Consider the following 25,253-nt stretch of genomic DNA (forward strand, 5'->3'; position numbering starts at 1 on the left):
TGGTTATATTCAGGTTATTAGAACTGGTATATTCTCTTCTCTCTTTTTTACTCTGTGTTAGATGTGAGGGGTGTTAGTTAAAGGTTTGGGCAGGGGCACCAGGCACGAGTGATACTGCTTTTGTTTCAGGCAGAAAAGATTCTGGTGGTGTCCAGAAGTGTGCTACTGACTTGAGCACCATGCCAAGAAGAGGGGTTTGTCATTGCGCCCTCATTTGAGTATGACCAAAGACTGATCAAGGATGCCAGTGCCCAGATGGTATCTATTCACAGATACCAGTATCTTGGATCATACTTCCATGGCAAGACATGACTGCTGAATAATGGGCAACCTATCCGCCTGCCAGTCTGCATAGGCCTGAACTTGGTTAGATGATCTTGCATAGAAGACAGAGTTTTAGCATTATCCCTTTAGTGCCCTTTTTTGGCTCCTGAACCCCTTTAACTAATCAGTGAAACTCTCTAACCCCCTTCCTAAACTGTGTATTTACTAGTGATTTTTTCTGCAGGAAGTTGAGTTGGCGTCCCTCTTTGGCCCACCATCTTTGAGCGCATTAGACTTCGTAGCTTGCACTTCTGTTTTGTTAAAAAAAATTCAGCATTTGGGGTTCCCGAAGAAGGATTTTCATCCGAAATGGAACTCTGTAGAACCTCACCGCATGAAAATGACTGACTATGAGAGAAGTTGTGAAAATATCATGCTGGAGATTGTTTTTGGGACATTGTTCATCATATGGCACGCAATTGGAGTGACACTATCTGTTTATTTAAATCATAATTATTATTTGGTCACAAAACACACATTCAAGTGGTCAACTTGAGATTGTGTTTGGGAGCTTAAATGATAGCTGAAATTTGGCTTATTAATTTAAATCTAGATGCCCCATAATACTGAGGGCATAAATGTCACGGTTTTACTACTGAGTGTGACCACTCGCATATTAATTATAGTCATATTCACTTTCACTCCCTGGAAGTTCATACTAGTTCTCAGAAAATGTTTATGGTACTTAATACACATTAGTGACTACTGACAGGTACATATGTTACTAACCGACTCCTAATGAGGGTCATTTTCGATATGACGACTAAATCCAACTAAAGTCTAAAAATGTCCAAAATTCAAGTGGGGAATACAGCCATTTTCAAAACAGAAAAATGTCTATCTTTTCTTTTTGAAAATGGCTATTTGCTAGATGTTGTGCTTTGTGTGTTTATCTCGTCGGTTCATAAAAAAAAAAAAAAAGCAACAGTCTAAGTGAAAAACGCACAAAATCAAGCCATTGGGATGTAGGAGAAGCCACTACCGCCAACTGTACACCAATAGAATAGCTCTTATGAGTGAAGGGGGCACCTACTACTACTTAGCATTTCTATAGCGCTACTAGGGTTACGCAGCGCTGTACAAGTTAAAACATGGGGAAGGGACTCTATGTGGGTACAATAGGGTTTGGGTGAGTTTTGGAGGGCTTACAGTTTCCACCACAAGTGTAACAGGTAGAGGGAAGTATGGGTCCACCTGTCTGTAGTGCACTGCACCCACCACTGTCATAGAGGCTGGAAAGTAATGTTTTAAATCACATTTTTGTGGGGGTGAGAGAGGGTCCGTGACCACTGGGGAGTAAGGGGAGGTCTTCCCTGATTCCCTACAGTGGTCATCTGGTCATTTAGGGCACCTTGTTGTGCCTTATTTGTTGTAAAAAAAAAAAAAAAGTATAACTCAAAATTGCTTAGTTTTAGTCCTGGACGGTTTTGTTTTGTTCTGTTATGCCTGAAAATGTCCACAATGTTAGGAACGCCCAGATCCCACTCTTAACATGCCCCTATAACAACCCTGTTGTGATTTGAATGCACTTCTGTCGAACCTCATAGAAAAAAACGTTTAAAAATTTAGTTTTGAAAATACCAATTTGGACGTTTTTGTTAGAAAAAATTTCAAAATGCAGATTTATGCCTCTTTTTGGATGTTTTTCTCTTTTGAAAATGAGCTCCAATGTGTCACTAAAATTACAGTAGAACACAGTTATACTACCAAAGAAGTCACAATTAAAGCTTCAGTGCTACATAAATAGTATATATAGTGTTGTTGATTAAAAATGACCCTTTACAAATGGCATGTACTAGATTTTAAGATCCTTTTCTGCACCCTGTTTGACCTCTTCCTACGGGCACCCCTGCTCTAGATTCTTCTATCATCCTTATACTCTGCAAGCAAAGCAGCCTTCTCCCTCTCAATGAGACACTAGAAACCATTCTTTACCTTTTTGATGGAGAAGCTCTTGAATTTTCTCAGGGATCGTACTTTATACTCCCTATTGGACAAGATTATCACTTGCCCAGTTGAAAAGGGTGACCCAATCACACTGTTTCCCTGGTCTTATATTAAATGACTCATTTAGGTATAGAGCAGAAGGGGCCTTACACTTTGATTCAGAATCATTAGAGGAGTATTGTTTCATGACATAGAGAGGTGTTCATTCCTATTAACAACAAGATGGCTCTCCCATGCTTATCCTGGTGACACCAGAGCCACTAATAATATACATACACAACTCTGTTGTGGATTTCCTGAAAACATCATTGGCTTTGGGATCACCAGGGCAGATTTAGGAAGCCCTGCATTAGAAAGATAGGGAGTAGTCTTCTCACATCTTGGTATTTCTCAGCTTTGAAAGTTGTTTCTTTTTTTTTGAGCAGGGCCAGAGTCCTTTGTTTCCAGGAGTTCAAACTTATCTGTTACTTCTCCAGAACAAGCTATGTCTGTAATGTTCCCTTGTTCAGTGCTTCACATTCATCTTTGCCTCTTTTAGCACAGAACTGTATGTCATTATTATCCTCTGCTGTCCATCATGGACGTTTGCGACTTTTGAAAACTGAGATGACTACCTTCCTGTCCCCATCTCATTGCTTTTTAAATTGTAACTGTTTTTTGTTAAAAGCGGCATTGGAAAATTATCAGAATACTTGAGAGAAAACAGTCATGTAAAACAGTGTAAGGATGTGTATTTTTAGGGTTTACAAATTGAAAGGCTTTCGTTCAACACATGGTTACTCTAGTTCAGCAGCGGTTAAATCCAATAAATCCATAGACAATGTTTAATAGAATTATGGTTAAAGGAGTGCAGACGCTTAGATTTTTTTTCAGCCTGTTGGATTATAGTACTCTGTGCATCTTCTCCTAGGGTGACTTAAAATTTGGAAGCAGTGATTACAGAAAGATTAATTGGAATAAGATTGTATGAGGAACAATAACCACAGTGTAAAAACAAATAGAAAAACAGTGATCACTAGCTGTAGTTAGTAAATGATGGCAGAAAAAGATCATCCTGGTCATCTAATATGCCTTCTTATTCTGCTCATTCTGCCAAAGATACATCCCAGCTGCATCTTTGGTGGAACATGATCGCCTGAAATATTTCTGTTTATCCTGGATACTTTTTTTGTCTTTCTCTTTCTCTCTCTCTCTTTCTTTTTTTTTTTTTTTTTACTGTCTTGGGTAGAAGAGCATAAACGATCCCCATTCAATTACATCCAGCACCCGCTTCCCATGCTTAACCCATTAGTGCCCAATGTTCCCATATGGGCACTTATTATGGGAACAATGGGTACTAGTAAATGCTCCTGCCCATCATATGCTAGATCACCAGGACAACCTTCTTTTGGGGAGGCCTACAGGAAGGGGGGATCCTTTGGAGAGGTGGATTCTCTTGGGGGTAGAGGCTCTTCAGGATGGGAATGGTCTATGGAAGGTCTTTACAAGGGAGAATCTTTGGGGGTACATCAGGTAGAAGTAGTTGCTCTGGGGAAGGTGTTTTAAAAGGGGTGGATGCTCTGGGGGTGGGCTTTGGGAGAGGGGATAAAAACATTATCCCTATCCCACGACATTCAGACCACTAGCTTGTTGGTTAAATTAACTCAGGGCCCCTTTTACTAAGCGGTGGTAAGCCCAGTACTACCGGGCTTCTGCAGCAGCTGGCAGTACTTCTCACCCCTAGTGCGCTGTCATATCTGGCGCTACAAAAATATATTCATTTTTATAGTGCCAGAGTGTACCTGGTGGTAATCAGGCAGTGCTGCACACTGCCGGTTGCTGCCAGGTTAGCATGGGAGCCCTTACCGCTACCTCAATGAGTGACAGTAAGGGCTCTCCTCAAAGTGGCTACTTAGCAAGTGCTTTACTTGCTGCACAGCCATTTCCTGCAGGAAAGAGAGATTTCCCTTTTACCCTTCAGTAAAAGCTGACCTCGGTGAGCGTGAAAAACACGTGCCGACGCCAGCACAGGTCCCGTTTTGCGACAGCTTGGTAAAAGGTGCCCCCCAGTTAGCCTACAGGTAGCGGGCTGAATAATACCACTATCTGGTTAATAGCCTGGGTAGTGCCATAGTGGTCAGAGGATATAATTCAGCAGCATTATCCAGGCAGTAATTAAAAATGTGATTCATTTATCAACATTTTTTAATTGGTTGATTAATTTCAATTATTTTTATAGAACTCTGGATTTTAGGAAATCAGATCAGCCTCTGAATTGATAAAGAAAATGAAAAAAGGACAATCTCTCCCAAATTCTATAAATGGCACTCAAAATCTCGTGCATGTGCCCAATTTGCATGTGCAATTGAGCCAATTAGCGCCAATAATTGGGCACTAAGAATCGATACTGGTATTAATTGGCAACAATTTGGATTTATGCACACATCTTGCTAAGCGCTGTTCTATAAAGTTGTGCGTGCAAATTTTTTAGCGTACAACTGAAAAGGGGGTGTGGCCATGGAAGGGGCATGGCTGAGTCAGGAGCAATTCACTAAAGATGTGCACAGTATTATGGAATTTGGGGGATATACGCCAGGTTTCAGTTGGTGGCGCTATGTGCTGTTGCATAAATGGCGCCCAACTTGGAGCACCATTTATAGAGTAGCATTCAGTGTTCACTTTCTAGTCCTCTGTGTCAAAATCAGTAATTGGAATGGATTAGAAATTGCATTGTAGAAATTTATTACAGATTTTAATAATCCAGTTTCTTGCTTTTGTTAGAGCTTGTATCACAGTGTCATCATTGTTTATTGTAAAGATTTGATTTCATGTCTCTTCATTCAATTTGAAGCATCATTGCTTCCTTTGCAGAAAAGACTCAAAACACCAGTAGAAGAGTTTTCCAAGCTGTTACCTATAGCTCACGCCACACTTCCATAATGGATTGCAAAATCGACAATCATTATTGAAAGGAGGCCACATCTAGATCAACGGTATTCCAAGATGCAGTGACTTCTACTTCTTAGGTACTGCTTAGTCTTTACATTTTCAATCTGATATGCTGTGTTGCAACAGAATACCAATTACTTTACTGTATGAAATCCTATTGTACTATCTGGATTTCTTGTGTAAACCGACCCCCCCCCCCCCCCAATAGAATGTTTTGTGTATATATTTTGTGTGTATGCATATACACAAAATATGTCTGAATATTCATACTACAATAAGTTACACTAAACTGGGAAAACTTTCATCCTGTCTTCAATTTTTATTGATTTAATTAATTAAATAAAATTCCTTGGATCATCATTGCCTATAACAAAAAGCACCTGGCATTAATGTTCTTAGTCATCTCTGACATCCAGTGCTTAATTCTCTGCCTTTCTGAAATATACTTCCTTCATAGCTTTTTTAATATCCATATATGTCTGTCTATCTATCTATCTATCTATCTATCTATCTATCTATCTATCTATCTATCTATCTATCTATCTATCTATCTATCTATACGTTGGATATAGAAGGATGATGGGAACAAATGGTCTAATAAGACGTTAGAGGGAGCTTGTATAAACATATTGGGATTATGGGGGAACCAGCTGCTAGGCAGAAAGGCTGAAGTTTATGAAAATAAGATGCAACACAGAAAGCCATGATACAGCAGAGTAGAAATAGTATTGTAGAGGGTGAGCTATGCTAGTACAATCTTACCCAGTAAGTGCTGTATTGTGTTTGCAAAATGAGTTCTATGTATGCATTAATTGTCATTACAACAGGCTCAATCGAGTCAGGCAACGAGTTTTTTTTAATTATTTAATTATTTACTTAGTGTTCTCTAGAAAATACGGTTTTACTTTAATACATAGTTACCTTTTGTACATAGTAAACTAACATTTATCAGACACATTTAAACACCTGAAAACAGTGCTTCCTTCTATTGGGGGAAATTCAGTTTGTGAAACTAGCTTTAACAGCTTGATCAGACTCTGCTACCAATGGATAGGCATTATGGGGTGAATTCTATATATGGCGCCGAAAAAAAGCACTATTCTATAAGCCACACTTAAAGTTAGGCGCAGTTTATAGAATAGCACTTATGGCTGGGAATCGTGCCTAACTTTAGGTGTGGCCATTTTTGGCACAAATCTTTGCGCTTAAATTAGGCACGTTTCCCCATATTCTATAACTGTGTGTGTTAATTTTGGGAGCGCCCCATTTTGCTTATGACTCTCCTATTTCCACACTCCCTTTTTGAATTAGGTGCATGTCCTGAGCCTAAATTTATGCACATATAGTCCAATTAAATCTAATTAATTCCAGTAATTGCTTGTTAACAAGCCAATTGTCGGCACTAATTACCTCGTTCAATTCAATTGAGTACCCGAATTTACACATGCAATTTTTAGTGACTTTATAGAATTTGGGGGTTTATGGTTCTGAGCTGCTCTACTGGGCCAGTGATTCCGTATTAGGACTGTTATTCCGTATTAGGAATAACTGGTGGCTTGGACAGGGGCCAAAATATGGGTATGTTTGTGAAATTCAAACCCCCTTTTAGAGCTCCTTATTGAGAACAGGTCTATAGACAGGTCCCAAGTGCAATTAAGAGGCCCTGTTGCATAGAAAATAGAATCTACAAACTGCCCAGACTATTCTAATTGCATGAGAGCCTGAACTAGGTTCACATCTGTGCCTTTTGAGAGGGAACAGCTCTGTTTTTGTGTTACCAGCCTTGGCATTGGCTATTTCAGTTTTTTGTGCCCAGGGACCTTGGCTTAGCTTTTTCTTTCTGTGAGGCAGTGGATGACAGCTGCTGTTGCTGTCTTGCAATTCTTCAATCTCAGATCACAGGGGACGAGAAGGAGATTGTCAATAGCCTACCAGCTGCTACTACAGTGTATAAATATGTAAATTTGCAAATGATGGTGCTTAATTCTGTTTTGTAGTTAGAATGAAAACCAGGGTATACCACCACCAGCATCGCTGATTAATAAAAATGTGCTTTTGTGAAGTTTTAAGTTTCCTACTTAGCTTTGAGCACCAATTTATAAGGACTAGAAAAGTTCTTAAAAACAAACAAACAATTTTTCTTGGGACAGTAATGCTCAGTAAAATGTCTCTGTACATTAAATGCTAGATCAAAACTGCAGCAAGGGTGACATCAATCAATAAAGTTAATACTCCAGAACAAACAAGAATGCATGAAAATTTTATTCATCGCTTGCTACTCATCCTGTCTCATTTGCTACTGAGTTAGAGAACTAAGTAAAAGTTTGTGACCGCTTTGGATATTCTGCATTTCAGCGCAGCTAATACGGCGTATTGAATCCTAATCTAAATCCTGATGAGAGGGGAAGATAATGCAACTGAAAACATAAGTCAGATAAAAGAGTGATTTTTTTGTTATATAACAAAAAGACTCAAAAGTAAGAGGGCAGTTCCATACTAGGAAAGAGGATATGCAGGCACCCATTTCAAGCCAATTCTATAGAGCATGCTTTAAAGAATAGTAGCAAAAAAAGAAGGGGGTGGACCAGTGGTTCCAATGAATGATATTTATTAAATAATCAGTAAAATGTCATTTTCTTGAATTTTGAGTCATTACCAATGGCTGAATGTAGTCTGTGTTTCAGTGCCACAATGCGCCTCCATCAGGAGTCAACACAATTTCAATGAATGAGTCCAAAAATGCTGAGTACGTTGACGAGGCTTGGCTTGTGCTTCACTTGCACTACATTTTGGTGTTTTTAATGTAGTATTATTTGTTTACTGGACATTGTACTTAGCATTTTTGGAATCATAATATTCATTGAAATTGTGTTGACTCCTGATGGAGGTGCACTGTGGTGCCAAAACGCAGACTGTGTCTTGTCAATGTCATTTTACTGAATTTTGAGTCGTAATTTTACTGATTTTTAAAAAAATAAATATCCTTTGTTGGAATCACTGGTCTATCTTCTTATTTTTTGGTTGTGTTTTGTGGTTTTTCGACTAGGGTTTTCTTCCCCTTTCCTTTGGATTATAGAGTGCATGTGAAAGAAATTGTGCCTACAGCAGCCCTATGGCACTGTTTATAGAATAGTGCTTAGTGTGTTATTTTTTTGGCACTATTTATAAAATTTGGTTCATAATGTGTGCTCTTCAACCAGGCCTTTAATGGAAGAAGTAAATGACACCGGCTGCACATATTATAGCAGGACATGTTTATCCACTCCTACCCTAGGCAATATAATGTTCGAACACCTATCTGACCTCATTTGCAACTCTCTTTTAACTAGTCCCTTATTTTCTTACCTCTGTTACTCTATCTTTTCTATCTAATGTTCCATCTTTGCTTACACCCTGTGCTGTCTATTAAAATGTTTTTTTGTGTATTGTATTGAGATTGTAATGTAGCATACTATGCCATGCTTTGTATTGTTGTTTGAATATTTTTACTGTTGTAATTGTCTATTGCTTATGTTTGACTTACTTTTGCTGTACACCGCCTTGAGTGAATTCCTTCAAAAATGTGGTAAATAAATCCTAATCCTATATAATAATTCTCACCTCCAACATTCTATGCGTCTGCCTGCCCGTGTCCGTAACTTTCTTCACAGGTGGGCTCCGAAGCCCTAGCTGATGTCACTAGACCCATTATGATGCATCCTATATAATAATTCTCACCTCCAATGTTCTGACTTGCCTGGGACCATGGCTCATTCCGAGTTGGTCTGCTAGGCTCCGTAGATCAGGCTGACATCACCGTAGCCATTATGATGTCAACTTCAGAACCCGGGGGGGAAAAAAACATACCTCACAGCTGATCCATGTCCAGAGGACGGTTGCTGGACATGGGTGGCTGGAGGGGGGGCAGGGGAGAGAGGAGGGTCGCTGGACATGGGTGGCTGGAGGGGGGAGAGGAGAGAGGAGGGTTGCTGGACATAGGTGGCTGGAGGGGGGGCAGGGGAGAGAGGAGGGTCGCTGGACATGGGTGGCTGGAGGGGGGCAGGGGAGAGAGGAGGGTCGCTGGACATGGGTGGCTGGAGGGGGGGCAGGGGAGAGAGGAGGGTCGCTGGACATGGGTGGCTGGAGGGGGGGCAGGCAAGAGAGGAGGTTCGCTGGACATGGGTGGCTGCAGTGGGCGCAGGGGGAGAGTAGGGTTGCTGGACATGGGTAGCTGCAGGGGAGCCGAGGAAAACCTTGCTAGCGCCTGTTTCATTTGTGTCAGAAACGGGCCTTTTTTACTAGTAAATAAATAAAATAAATGCTCATGCCTAGATGTTAGCCAGAACATTTGTAAATTATAGAACACTCTAATTTACACATGGATTTCTATGTTCCACCCATATGCACAACCACTGGCAAAGTACACACCATGAAAGCATGTTAGTATTCTGTAAGAGGTCTTTTATACCCATTCCTGTTGCCTAAAACTGGGCTTTGTGGAATTATCGACTAACCTGAATTGGAGTGTTAGGTATTTTTTGGAAAAGAATGGAAAACAAAAATGAGGATGTTATAATGCCTTTGTATTGCTCCATGGTGCGACCGCACCTCGAATATTGTGTTCAATTCTGGTCGCCGCATCTCAAAAAAGATATAGTGGAATTAGAAAAGGTGCAGAGAAGGGTGACGAAAATGATAAAGGGGATGGGACGACTTCCCTATGAGACGTCTTGCCCCATCCTTGGCCACCTTTAAATCTAGACTGAAAACCCACCTCTTTAACATTGCTTTTGACTCGTAACCACTTGTAACCACTCGCCTCCACCTACCCTCCTCTCTTCCTTCCCGTTCACATTAATTGATTTGATTTGCTTACTTTATTTATTTTTTGTCTATTAGATTGTAAGCTCTTTGAGCAGGGACTGTCTTTCTTCTATGTTTGTACAGCGCTGCGTATGCCTTGTAGCGCTATAGAAATGCTAAATAGTAGTAGTAGTAGGAAAGGCTAAAGCAGCTAGGGCTCTTCAGCTTGGAGAAAAGGCAGCTGAAGGGAGATATGATAGAGGTCTATAAAATAATGAGTGAAGTTGAATGGGTAGATGTGAAGCGTCTGTTCACCCTTTCCAAAAATACTAGGACTAGGGGGCATGCAATGAAGCTATAATGTAGTAAATTTAAAACTAATCGGAGAAAATGTTTCTTCACTCAACGTGTAATTAAACTCTGGAATTCGTTGCCAGAGAATGTGGTAAAGGCGGTTAGCTTAGCGGAGTTTTAAAAAGGTTTGGACGGCTTCCTAAAGAAAAGTTCATAGACCGTTATTAAATGGACTTGGGGAAAATCCACTATTTCTGCTTTTCCTACATGAGCACGCAACTCTGGAATGCATTACCACTTAACTTAAAAACAAATTACGAATTAATCAACTTCCGTAAATCTCTGAAGACCTATCTATTCAACAAGGCTTACCACAACGAGCAATAATTTAATGAAAACACAATACCACTCCAACTGCACTCTTTACACTCTCTCGCTATACCCATATGCTTAATTCTATATTGCTATCCATGTACTCCATGCAACTCCATTGTATCACTTACTCCAGAATGGCGATTGCCATAACGGAACTTTGTAAGTTAATTCGATATTGTCATCCATGTATTTCATGTAACACCAATTGTGTCACTCTGGAATGGCGAATGCCATAACGGAATATTGTAAGCCACATTGAGCCTGCAAATAGGTGGGAAAATGTGGGATACAAATACAACAAATAAATGAATAAATAAAATGTTTTGTACATTTTTGGGATCTTGCCGGGTATTTGTGACCTGAATTGGCCACTGTTGGAAACAGGATGCTGGGCTCGATGGATCTTTGGTCTTTCCCAGTATGGCAATACTTATGTACTTATCCCAGATCCATGTGCAAAATAATTAGTTAATGAGCTCCAATGATTTAATTATTGGAGTGAAGAAAAACGTAATTGTCACTAATTTTGATTTGCACGTGGATCTAGGTGTACACTATTCTATAACAATGGACGCCTAAATTGGATTGTGGGCAACTCAGAAGGGGGCTTGCTCATGGGCAGGTCAGGGATGTGCATAATATTTAGGTACAGTGTTACAGAATACCAGGGTTCTGCGTCCATCTTATGTGCCAGGATTTACACCAAGTTTCAGCAAGCGTAAATCCTTGTGTCCAAAGTTGGGCGCAGAAGTCTGTGCTAAGTGCTATTCGGTAAGGGTGCTCTTACATAAGAGTAGCCATACTGGGTCAGACCAGTGATCCATCTAGCCCAGTATCCTGTTTTCAAAACAGTGGCCAACCCAGGTCACTACAAATCCCAGGGCAAGCAGTTGCTTGCCATGTCTGTCTCAATAGCAGACTATGGACTTTTCCTCCAGGAATTAGTCGAAACCTTTTTTAAACCTAGATACACTAACTGTTGTTACCACATCCTCTGGCAAAGAGTTCCAGAGCTTAACTATTTGTTGAGTGAAAAAATATTTCCTCCTATTTGTTTTAAACGATTTTCCATGTAACTTCCTTGAGTGTCCCCTAGTCTTTGTACTTTTGGAATAAATAAAAATAGATTTACCTCTACTCATTCTACACCACTCAGGATTTTGTAGACCTAAATCATATCTCCCCTCATCTGCCTCTTTTCCAAGATGAAGAGCCTTAACCTCTTTAGCCTTTCCTCATACGAGAGGAGTTCCATCCCCTTTGAACCTTTTCTCCGCTATATCTGTTTTGAGATACGGCAACCAGAACTGAACGCAATACTCAAAGTGCAGATGCACCATGGAGCGATACAATGGGCATTATAGTATTTTTGGTCTTATTCACCATCCCTGTCCTAATAATTCCTAGCATCTTGTTTGCTTTTTTGTATGCTGATACACTCTGAGCAGGCATTTTCAATATGTTGCCCATGATGATACCTAGAATGGTTTCCTGGGTGGTGACTCCTAAGGTGGAACCTAGCATTGTGTAGCTATAATTTGGATTTTTCTTCCCTATGTGCATCATTTTGCACTTGGTCATATTAAATTTCATGTGCCATTAGGATGCCTAGTCCTCCTGCAATTTTTACAATCAGCATATGATTTCACAACTTTGAGTAATTTTATGTCATCTGTAAATCTATGACCATATCCATTTATAAATGACCTGGAAATGGGAATAAGTTACAAATTATCAATCCTAGTACAGATCCAAGGGGTATTCAAATTTTCATCTTCCTCCATTGGGAGAATTGGCCATTTGACTCTACTCTCTGCTTTTAATCTTTTATCGTTTATTTATTTACTATACCGTCACTTCTTGCATAGCAAATCATAACAGTTTACATCTTCAGATTAGGACGCAGTGGCATACCAAGGGCAGTGAGTGAGGTCTCCCTCAGGTATAGGCAGTAAAAGGGTGCATTGAGCAGTTACAGAGCTGTAATCTACATGCGGATGGCCATCAGCCCTGCTGATCCTCTGCCCCTTCTGACTGTTCTGGGATAGGGGACCGGCAGAGCCGACAGCCACACACAAATAGGCAGAGGCCCCACAACCGCTCAGTGCACTTCCCTGCTGCCTGGGGGTGAGAGGGGTGATGCACCTGGAGGTAGATTATATAAACAGCACCAACAAAAATCTGACTCTAAATGTACGTGTATGGGAAGTATGGTATGCCACCAGCTACTTATTTAAAGCTAAACTTTTCATGTAACAGTCAGTCTCTCATGTTGCCTGTGAGGAATTTTGGCTCATTCTTCCATATGAACTGGTTCAATTCTGTTACATGTCAGAGCTTCTTTGCCTCAGTAATTCAGTAGGGTTAGGTTTGGAATTTGAGTTGGAGAATCCAAAACACAAAATTTCTTTTTCTTCAGTTACTCTGTAGTAGATTAACTTGAATGTTTAAGGTCATTGTCGTGAAACATGACTCGCCTTTAGTTTGGGTTGATGTTCTCTGGAATTTTCTGATTAAAAAAACATGGTATTTTAAAATTATTCCATGCATGTGCATCGCCACTCTGCCCAAACTACACTCCTGTTTAATTTAAAAGTAAAAACAGTTTAGGATTATAGAGTTGGAATCCTTACCTGGGAATACATGTGATCTGCTGAAGATAGTACAATACTAAGGGAGAAAGTTTTCAAGGTGCGGTGAAAGACAGGCTCTTACCACACCTTGATTTATCAAGGGAGTCTCCAACCTGCAGCACCTCAGGTTGCTGCAGGTTCCTGAACTGGTATCCATAACAATACTGTGCAGAGATGAATCTCTCCGTGTTCTTACTCTGAGTAAGATTTCTCGTTAGTACATTGCGTAAGTTATCCGTGTTATCCTGAACCTGTCATATAGCCAAAATTGGGCATTTTGTTAGACATTGTCATCTCTTTAATCAAAACTATCTTTCAAACTGTAATTATACCATTAGTAGATGATTAAGAAGAATATTCATGATTTTATTCTTTCAAAGATATGCATGTTGTACTTCCATAATTATACTGAAGGAAAAACTTTTTCAGTAATAATGAAAAAAGCATAAATATGAAAAATATATTTTCCTTCCTGTATTTGTTGTATTCTGTCAAAATAAAGTTATAAGCAACATCCTTCCCTCTTCTACAATAATATACCGAATATCACTGGAAATGGCCCAGCATTGAATATTCGGGCTCAGCGCCGACTGCAGGAGGCAGTTCAGCTAACTCCCGCGGTCTGAATATCAGCCCAGTTGTGTTTAATCCTGGAGACACTATCAGGTCCATTATTGTAAAGTAGAAACATCTTGGCACAACCAAGACATGTAAAATGAGACCATCCTTAGAAAGTAAGTAGGAAGCTCATGCTGATACAACGGGGTCTCTGGTTCAGCTTCGGAAGTGTTTCCTGTTGAGCAAGTTCAAGATTATTATGCAAACATGGCCTATATGGAAGGGGTAGCAAGAAGAAAGCCACTGTTGAATAAAAGCCAAATGCAGTGCAATTCTATAAATTGCCTGTGAACAGGTGTGCACTGATTGCACGCATATGTCATTAGAGTGATGTGTGCACATATGCAAGTATATACCAAAATTCCACCCAAACACATACCTTCTGTAGAAGGAGGAGTAGCCTAGTGGTTAGTGCAGTGGCCTGAGAACCAGTGGGAACTGGGTTTGATTCCCACTGCAGCTCCTTGTGACTCTGGTCAAGCCGCTTAATCTTCCACTGCCCCAGGTACAAATAAGTACCTGTATATAATATGTAAACCACTTTCATTGTAACCACAGAAAGACAGTATATCAAATCCCATCCCCTTTTCCATAATATGTATTTTACAGGTATGTGTATACATAGGCGCAATCTGAGAAATATGCTTAGCAAGAAGATGTGTTATTTTACTGATAATCTTAGTTATTATTAACTATCATTGTATAAAATGGGACCTATGCTAAAGTGGCACACGTTAGTGGTAAAATAACATGCCTTAACAGTAGCCCACATTGAGAACTATGCCCTTATTGATGTAAGTTACTTGTGTATCTATGGCACTTAGACACATGCATGCTGCTCTATGACTGGTCAAAGCACTCATGCCTAAAACATAGATATGCATTTTCGCTGTTACGTTAGCATTCTATAAAGGAAGGTAGGGAGCCTATGTTCTTTATAGAATAGGCTCTTACCAGGCCTCGTCTAGATGCTTATTTATAGGTGACCAGTTATAGAACTGCCCCTGTGATGCTCTGCATTGAGTTTACAGAGGAATACTTTAGGGGACACTGAAGACTTGGAGGAAGTTTTATAGTCTTGGTATAAAACACTACAGACTGCCCTGCTAACATTATCCCTAAAGTATGGCAAGGAGGCAGCTGTATTGTGTTGTAGAGAAATTTTACAGTACTGGGAGGCTTGTGAATGTTGAGAGGAAGATGGATGATTAAACGTACAGACAAATTCTGGGGAAAAACTGACCTTGGACTGTGGAGAAGTCAGTTTTCAGCAGGGTACCAATCCTAACCATATAGCAAAAGCCATAATAGAGTGGTTCAACAAGAGGAATATGAATGACCTCAGGAGCCCTGTCTAGACCTGAATCCAATTGAAAATATCTGGGCAGACTTGAAGACTACTGTCTTTAGACAATCACCAGCTAATTTGTAAGAGCTTGAACTGCCAAATTGAATGGGCAAGCATCGCACCATCCCTCTCTGCAAAGTTGATAGACGTATCCTAAATAATTCATTTTCAAGGGATGTAACGACTTATACACTCAGTATTTTGATTTCTTTTATTTATTTTTTAAAATATTTATTCAATTTTATAACACGAACAGCTTGTACAATAAAATCATATGGCCAGCAAACGTTTTGACTAAAATATAAGCAGTAAACAAATAAACAGAAACCTCCCCCCCTCCACCCCTTGTGGCTGTGGCAAAACAAAAACCTCATACTAGCATCCACATAAATATCAAATCCAGTAAGTTCAAAAGCACATGGTCTCTCATCCAGATTCCGGTGCAGTTTTCCAAATACGGTAAATATCCCATATCTTATGAAATTTCACTAAATACCTATTACAAACAGCTGTCAGATGCAACATTTGGTAGATGTAGTCCAGTTTGCACAGCACTGTAGACATCGGGGGCATCACTGGTTGTTTCCAGGCTGCCACTATTGATAATTTGCTATCCGCAAAAACATTAATTGCAAACTGATCGATTTCTTTCTTAATTCCCTTGGGTTTAAAGTACAATAAACAATGTGCTGCATTCTGAGGATAGCTAGACTTGATCATTTGGTGAAAAAACTGTAATACTACAGACCAAAACTTCTGAGCAAGCGGGCAAGCCCACCAAAAGTGGTACATATCCCCAAACTCCACACAGCTCCGCAAGCACAGGCTGGAGCCCCTGCTGAAGATATGATGCAGACGCATGGGGATATAGTACTTATGATATGATATCTTGTACTTATTTTCAATTAAGTTAGCTGATGCTGATTCCTTCAGAAGGTATTTAAATCAAGAATCCCATTGTGCAAACTCAAAGGTGGATCCCAACACCTTTTCCCATGTAGTGGGTATAATAGAGTACCGACTCATCTAGCATATAATTAAAGCTCCATATAAGCGAGAGATACATCTCTATCCTCCCAACGTCTGCTCTAGTGAGGTCTCCGTGAGTTGCAGCTCTCCCAAAGCACGTCTATGGAGATAATCCTGTAACTGATAGTAATAAAATTCATTGGGAAGGCCAGATTCATCCTGCAACTCTGAGATGGACAATGGGGAGCCGGTTGATATTGTATATCTGGATTTTCAGAAGGCGTTTGACAAAGTGCCGCACGAAAGACTCCTGAAGAAATTGCAGAGTCATGGAATCGGAGGTAGGGTATTATTATGGATTAAGAACTGGTTGAAAGATAGGAAGCAGAGAGTAGGATTGCGTGGCCAGTATTCTCAGTGGAGGAGGGTAGTTAGTGGGGTCCCGCAGGGGTCTGTGCTGGGTCCGTTGCTTTTTAATGTATTTATAAATGACCTAGAGATGGGAATAACTAGTGAGGTAATTAAATTCGCCGATGACACAAAATTATTCAGGGTCGTCAAGTCGCAGGAGGAATGTGAACGATTACAGGAGGACCTTGCGAGACTGGGAGAATGGGCGTGCAAGTGGCAGATGAAGTTCAATGTTGACAAGTGCAAAGTGATGCATGTGGGTAAGAGGAACCCGAATTATAGCTACGTCTTGCAAGGTTCCGCGTTAGGAGTTATGGATCAAGAAAGGGATCTGGGTGTCGTCGTCGATGATACGCTGAAACCTTCTGCTCAGTGTGCTGCTGCGGCTAGGAAAGCGAATAGAATGTTGGGTGTTATTAGGAAGGGTATGGAGTCCAGGTGTGCGGATGTTATAATGCCGTTGTATCGCTCCATGGTGCGACCGCACCTGGAGTATTGTGTTCAGTACTGGTCTCCGTATCTCAAAAAAGATATAGTAGAATTGGAAAAGGTACAGCGAAGGGCGACGAAAATGATAGTGGGGATGGGACGACTTTCCTATGAAGAGAGGCTGAGAAGGCTAGGGCTTTTCAGCTTGGAGAAGAGACGGCTGAGGGGAGATATGATAGAAGTGTATAAAATAATGAGTGGAATGGATCGGGTGGATGTGAAGCGACTGTTCACGCTATCCAAAAATACTAGGACTAGAGGGCATGAGTTGAAGCTACAGTGTGGTAAATTTAAAACGAATCGGAGAAAATTTTTCTTCACCCAACGTGTAATTAGACTCTGGAATTCGTTGCCGGAGAACGTGGTACGGGCGGTTAGCTTGACGGAGTTTAAAAAGGGGTTAGATAGATTCCTAAAGGACAAGTCCATAGACCGCTATTAAATGGACTTGGAAAAATTCCGCATTTTTAGGTATAACTTGTCTGGAATGTTTTTACGTTTGGGGAGCGTGCCAGGTGCCCTTGACCTGGATTGGCCACTGTCGGTGACAGGATGCTGGGCTAGATGGACCTTTGGTCTTTCCCAGTATGGCACTACTTATGTACTTATTCCCCATCTCCCCATATCTGGTTTAGTGTATAGATACCCTACAGCTCCCAATGACGACACAGTGAATCCAGTTGCCCCAGACGAAACTCAGGAGCAAAACGGATTGCTCTTTGCAAAAAGTGCTGACATCCAGGGAAGAACCGGCACCGCACCGCAAAGTGGGAACCCTACGCAAACCTGGAGCAACTGAGGTCTGGGTAGCCATGCTATCTCCCAAAGGGTCATAGATTTCATCTCTATCTGCTCCAATTGCACCCAGGCCTTGCCAGAGTGACCTCCCCACTCTGCTATAATATGTAAAGTAGCCGCCTGAAAGTATGCTAAAAACTTTTGAACTACCATGCCTCCCTTTTGCCTAGGTTGAAAAAACATTGATTAATGGACCCTTGGTGGGCGCTTCCTCCAAATAAAGGAGAAGGATTTACGATGGAATGTAACAAAGAACTTCTTGGGCGGTGGCAATGGTAGAGCCATAAACAGATAAAGGAGCTTAGATAGTATCATTTTTACAGCTGAAATTCTACCCATCCACGAGAGCCCAAGCCCCTCCCAGCTTTCCAGTTCTGAAAACAGTTCCTTCACTTTCAAAGGAAAACTAGCTGCATAAAGATCCTGCAAGGTTTTAGTGATATTAATCCCCAGATATCAGATAAAACATGGGAGTCCATTGAAAGGAAAATTGCATCCGCAGCTCCACCTCCTGGTCCAAAGCCAAAGTCACGTTGAGTATCTCTAAATTGTTCATATTTATTTTAAATCCGGAAACCAAGCCAAGCAGTTGCAACTCCTGCAAGATTCCAGTGAGAGAGCTATGGGGATCAACAAGCATAAGCAAAACATTGTCTGCAAAGAGCATGATTTTTGATGTAATGCAACCCCAGGTAATCCCTTTAATGTCCTGATTAGCCCGAATGACGCATGCTAAAGGTTCAAAGATCAAAGCAAATAGTAAGGGTGACAGAACACAACCCTGTCACATGCCACAATGCAATGTAAATGTTTCTGAGTGACTACCATTGATCTTTAGACAGGCCTGGGGACATGTATAGATCAGCTGAAGCCAGGAAATAAAACGACCATGTAAGTCAAAATTTTCTATAACCAAGAACATAAATGGCCATTGTACCCGGTCAAAGGCTTTCTGTACATCAAGGGAAAGAAGTAACATGGGAATATGACCCACTCTAGCATGATGGATAAGATGTAAAGCCTTTCTGATATTATTAAAGGTTTGTCTGCCAGCAATAAACCCAGCTTGGTCCTCATGAATGAGGACCGGCATTACTCACTGGAGTTGATTCACTAAAGTTTTTGTGAAAAGTTTATGATCAGTATTAAGTAGCAAGAGTGGCCTGTATGAGCCGCATTGAAGAGGGTCGTTTCCTGGCTTCAATAATAAAGTGATCATAGCCAGTCACCACATAGCTGGCAAATCCCCAGACTCATCTAGATCACTAAATACTCTAATAGCAAGGCTAATATTGCTCTAAAGTTCCTATAGAATTTATTTGTAAAACCACCAGGGCCTGGTGATTTGCCATTAGGTAATCCCTTAATTGCTTCCTCCACTTCCTCTAGAAAGCGCCTCCCTTACCGCCTGAGATAACATAGGCAACTGTATCCCATCCAAATAAGCTGGAATCTCTAAAGGGCCAGGGATTGCAGCAGGAGTGTATAAACATTGATAAAATTATACAAAAAGCTTTTTCAACTTAAAGGCCAGGAGACAGCTCGAGCGATTGCCAAATTCAAAATGAGCTTGGCGCACCCGCTGTAATTGTTCAGTTATGATTGCCAGCTGTAAATCATGAATCTCCATATGAAGCTGCTGGCACACTCACTCTTCCAGCTCCACTATACCCCCTCCCTGCTTTGATTCATCTTCTACCCGAGCCAATCGGGACCTCAGGGTGCTTTTCCTCTGTCTCTGAGCTCTCGTGACATGGACCTGTAATGCTATCAATTTCCCCCACATTACTGCCTTCATGCCTTCCCATAAGATCATAGATGACACTTCTCCAGTATCATTTAAGTGACAATAATCTTTCAAATCTTGTTCCAATTGTGTCAGATGCTCAAGAAGGGACAACAGAACGTTGTTAAGTCTCCAGTGTCTAGATGGTCTGCCCTGCTCAGAAGGCCCCAAGCAGAGAATCACAGGGGCATGATCAGACTATGTATGAGGGGCAATACTGTGCAAGTCTATCTTTTGTAACATCACTGGGATCCCCAGCCAAAAATCAATACGGGAATATCTGGCGTGTGTCTGGGAATAATATGTATAATCTCTAGCAAGGGAATTGGCACATCGCCAGAGATCCAACAGATTCCACCAGGAAAGAAATTAGAGCAACAAGGCTTGGTCTCGATGAGCATATTGAATTTCCAGAGATGAACTGTCTAGGCTAGCATTCAATGTCCGATTAAAGTCCCCTCCCAACAAAAGAGTTCCCTCCGCATTTCTTAGGAGCAAGGGATCCAAGCACTGCACATACTCCTCATAGTCTGCATTTGGAGCATATACATTTACAATAGTTTAAGAATGATTATTAAAGAGGAGCACTAGCAATATGTATTGGCCCCCTGGGTCCATGACCACCCGCTTCACTTGCCAGCTCCTAGAGGCAACACTGCCTTAGTTTTATTATGCAAGGTATTAGAAGTAAAATACATGAAGGGATACTTAACATGTCTGCAATATCTTTCATGGTCCTGTCTCAAGTGCGTTTCCTGTATAAGTGCAATGTCCACTTTTAAGTGCAGTAACTCCCGAAAGAGGAGACTATGTTTGTTGGCGAGTTAAGCCCCCGCACATTGAGGGACATCATAACACAGTCACCCATCCATGTACTGTACGTAGACTGTCGCACACGGCCTAAACACAAAAACAATCATACAAATTGAGCACATTTGAATGACAGTATCCCCCGATTTCCTAGATGCCACAGCCCCCTTATCACCCCAATCCCAACCCCCCCTTCCCACCCATCACCCATATAGGAGCAAATCTACAGAAAGAGGAAGAGTGTCCCGAACACAGGCCATATAACACCCCCAGCACCAATCGCAGCAAAAAGTATTTCTGAGCTGTGGGAATTATAGCAAAGTCCCTACTAATACAGGAGCTAAGGCCATCTCACCAAACAAAAGTAGGGAGCCTCTGTCATAGCATTTACATAGCTGACGAGATGCAGCCAGGGTCACTACCGATTCTGGTAGAATTTCTTTGGCCTCTGTCACCGATCGAACTTGATGGGGCTTACTGTCTTTATAAAACACCAGTTTAAACTGATGCCTCCATTTGTATTTTATGCCCTGTTCTCTAAAATATGTGGTAAGAGGACGCAGTTCTGCCCATCTCTGCATCATCGCAGCTTCTAAGTCCTGGTATACTTCAACTTGATAGGATCCCCATTTGAAGTTCTCTGACTTGTGAGCCGCTTGCAGGGTCTGTTCCTTCAGTTTGTTATCTGAGAAGCAGGTTGTGATATCTTTGGGTTTGTTCTTGTTAGGTGGCCCCAGAGCTTGTGCGCTTGCTCTAACTGTACTGTAGTAGGATTTAATGGTTGTCCGCATAAGTAGGAGTTTCGGGTATGCACCGAAATCGCAGATTATGGCGCCACCCTCTGTTTTCCAAATCCTCCAGTTTATCTAATATACGTTCAGCTTGTGTTTGTGTTAGCTTCAGATCTTTATCAAGGGCCCCCATAGTCTCCGCATGCTCATCCAATCTTAGTTCTGCTTCTTCTAACCTGCGGCCCAGCTCACCAATCTCGCCCCTTAGGTCAGCTCCTAGCATCGTGATCTATGTCCGAAGAACCTTGACATCTGCCTTAATTTCTTGGAGCCACAGATGAATCTTTCCAAGGAGGTTTGAATCCAGTTCCTCTTTTTGCTCCTCCAATGGTGTTATATCTGATCGCAGGGATACATGACCAGATGAAACCCCCGATACTGCAATTGAGCGTGCCAAGTGGTCTCCCGCTGATGCGCCGCTGTAAGCAAACAGCTAAGTTTCTGGTGTTTAGTTTTTGAGACATCTCTGTCAGCTTGTTGAGTCTCTATGCTGATGAAAATTATATATTTGAATAAAGATGACTCCCGAGTGTTTCCACGATTCTAATTATTGCAACAGCTTGCTTGGAACGCAACTCTCAAGCGGCCATTTTGCTCAGTGACATCACTTCCTCCCTCAGTATTTTGGTTTCTTACAATTTTTTACTTTTCAAATCTGTTCTTTTACATATGATATGTTAAAGGTGTATAAAATACAGAGTGGAGTGGAACGAATCGTTTGTTTACTTTGTTTCCAAAAACAGAAAGACTATGTAATGAAGGTGCTAAGTATTAAATTTATCACAAATCAGAGAATATGTTTTTTCACTCAACATGTAACTAAACTCTGGAATTCATTGCCAGAGAATGTGGTAGAAGCAGTTAGCTTAGCAGGGTTTTAAAAAGGTTTGGACTTTGATAGCATAACAGTTCATCTCCAGTTGTCTCCCATTTATTGCTGACTTCAGCTGAGCTGAGTTTCATTCTTGTCCTTTTCTGTATTTAGTAGGCCGCAGTGGTGCATTTGTTTTACTCAGTGAACTGCATGTTGGCAATTACAGAATTTTTTCCATGGCAGAAGCTGTTGCTATCACTGTTTTCAAGACAAACAGCTACATTTTGTGATCTCAATTGATGAGAAGGCCCTTTTCCTCAGTGTTGGTCTATTGACAGCAAGTAAACGTGTTGATTTAACTAAAGCCCTTACCCCTGGTGACATCTCAGTGCAGGGGCCTTTTTAAGAGATGCTGTCACCAGTGCAGATTGTTTCCCAAGGGGTCTGTCTATTTGGGAGACATTATTGGCTTTTCTTTGGATTTTGTGTGTCCAACCATCTAGGAACTGTTGCTTTTTAGCATATTTATAAATTATTCAAAGTTGTTAAATATGTGAGCAGATTGTGAGGAAATTGCAGAAGACTGGGACATTGGGCACTAAATGACAGATGAAATTCAAAATGATACATATAAAAAAACATAGTCCTAACTATAGTTACATGATGCTGGGTTCCATATTAGGTATCACTACCCAGGAAAAGGGGTTTTGTGGAAAATACATTGAAATTCTGGGCTCAATAAGTTATGTAACATTGAAAAGCAAACTGAGTGTTGGGAATTATTTGGAAATGGATGGAGAATAAACACTGTTACAATAATTCTGTGTTGATCCACTGGTGTACTGTACTCTGCCCCATCTCAAAATAGTATAATGGAATTAAAAGAGATACAGAGGAGGAAGAACAAAAAGATAAAGGGGATACAGTGGCTTCCCTGTGAAAAAAAAGGTTAGAGAAGATCGAGAAGAGGCAACAGAAAGGATACATAATAGAAATCTTGAAAATTATGAGCAGGGTGGAACAGGTAAATAGTATATGTACCCATTCTAATAATAGCAAGATGAGGGGACACTTCCTGAAATTCGCAAGTAGAACATTTAAGACAAATTAGAGAAAGTATTTTTTTTCATTTAATAGCAGAAGATATGGTGAATATCCATTATGAGGAACAGAAGGGATGGGCAGAGATTACTTGGGGGCTGTGTCTTTGTACCAGGAGGTAATATAGCTAGACTAGATGGGCTTTGAGGCCCTTAACTGCCATCATATTCTATGTTTCTGTATGTCTGAAAATTCCAGAGAGCTGTAACTTTAATCCCAACCAATATGATAACTTCAAAGTCTTCTGTGGACTATTAGAACTAGCAGCTGTTTTTCTGTATAGGAATATTCCAGCTCCTTGAACTAGGAGGTTGTTTTGGGTTTTGTTTGTTTGTTTGGGTGGTTTTTTATGACAGTTTGCATCCTTTAGCATGCCAGAATTCTTCTGAAACAACATTAAGATTATTAAGCCTTAAACTCCAGTTTTACCCAAAATTGTTATTTGGCTCACTTTCATTATTGTCTCCAGTGAACTATATTTTCCTTTTCTATCCTTGCTACTTTCAAGTATTCACACTCTCCTCACTTTCACACTTTAGCAGAAAGGAAACTAACAGAATAAACTGCTGGCAATTGATGGTTGCTTAGCAACCAGAAGTCAACAGTAGGACTCTCAGATTGGGAGGTCCTTTGAAGCAGAGATATGGCCCATAAATACAATAAAATGTTATCTTTCGAGAATAAGCATTACAGGTAAATCATTTATCTTATATTTTATTTATTAAGATTTATTAACCACCTTTATGAAGAGACTCACACAAGGCAGGGCTGGCTCAACCTGTGGACCAGAACTTGTAGTTCTGATTTCCCCATTGCATTCCCTAAGAAAAGCAAGATGTTGGGTCCTATCTTTAAACTTGACAGGATGAAGATAGGACCCAATGTGGTCAACTGGATTAAGAACTGGTTGACAGACAGACACCAGAAGGTGGTGGTTAATGGAATTCACTTGGATGAGGGAAAGGTGAGTAGTGGAGTGCCTCAGGGATCGGTGCTGGGGCCGATTCTGTTCAGTATATTTGTGAGTGACATTGCCGAAGGGTTAGAAGGTAAAGTTTGCCTTTTTGTGGATGATACTAAGATTTGTAACAGAGTGGACACCCCAGAGGGAGTGGAAAACATGAAAAAGGATCTACAGAAGCTAGAAGAATGGTCTAATGTTTGGCAATTAAAATTAAAATTCAATGCAAAGTGATGCACTTAGGGAGTAGAAATCCACGGAAGACTTATGTGGTAGGCACTGATAGTCTGAAATGTACAGACAGGGAGAGGGATCTTGGGGTGGTAGTATCTGAGTATCTGAAGGTGACGAAACAGTGTAACAAGGGTGGCTGTAGCCAGAAGGTTGCTAGGCTGTATAGAGAGAGGTGTGATGAGCAGAAGAAAGGAGGTGTTGATGCCTTTGTACAAGTCGTTGGTGAGGCCCCACCTGTGTTCAGTTTTGGAGGACATATCTTGCTAAGGATGTAAAAAGAATTGAAGCAGTGCAAAGAAAAACTACAAAAATGGTATGGGATTTGCGTTACATGTCTTATGAGGAGAGACCTGCTGACCTGAACATGTATACCCTGGACGAAAGGAGAAACGGGTCATATGATACAGACGTTCAAATATTTGAAAGGTATTCACCTGCAAACAAACCTTTTCCGGAGACGGGAAGGCGGTAGAACTAGAGGACATGAAATGAGGTTGAAGGGGGGGCAGGCTCAAGGAAAATGTCAGGAATGGGAGGCGGGGCTAGTGCTGGGCAGACTTCTACGATCTGTGCCCTGAAAATGGCAGGGACAAATCAAGGTCAGGTATACATATAAAGTAGTACATATGAGTTTATCTTGTTGGGCAGACTGGATGGACCGTACAGGTCTTTCTCTGTCGTCATTTACTATGTTACTATGCAAATCCCAGCATACATTGGGGCAGTGGTGTTCCTAGGGGGGCGGACACCCGGGGCGGCGCCCCGCCCCCCCCCCGGGTGCAGCACCCCCCCCCCGATGCAGCGCAGACCCCCCCCCCCGTGAAAGAACCCCCCCCCCGG

At 41.1% G+C, this 25,253-nt stretch overlaps 1 protein-coding gene across 1 annotated transcript in view; it reads left to right on the plus strand.

Moving 5' to 3' along the window:
- The window catches only part of ZMIZ1 (zinc finger MIZ-type containing 1), a 1,052,488-nt gene that overhangs the window by 405,343 nt on the left and 621,892 nt on the right, over positions 1 to 25,253 (plus strand). The window contains 1 exon segment of the mRNA XM_030203240.1: positions 5,122 to 5,276. The gene's annotated coding sequence lies outside the window, so the exon portion shown is untranslated.

This window comes from Microcaecilia unicolor, chromosome 5 (genome assembly GCF_901765095.1).
Source record: "Microcaecilia unicolor chromosome 5, aMicUni1.1, whole genome shotgun sequence".
NCBI classification, from domain to species: domain Eukaryota; kingdom Metazoa; phylum Chordata; class Amphibia; order Gymnophiona; family Siphonopidae; genus Microcaecilia; species Microcaecilia unicolor.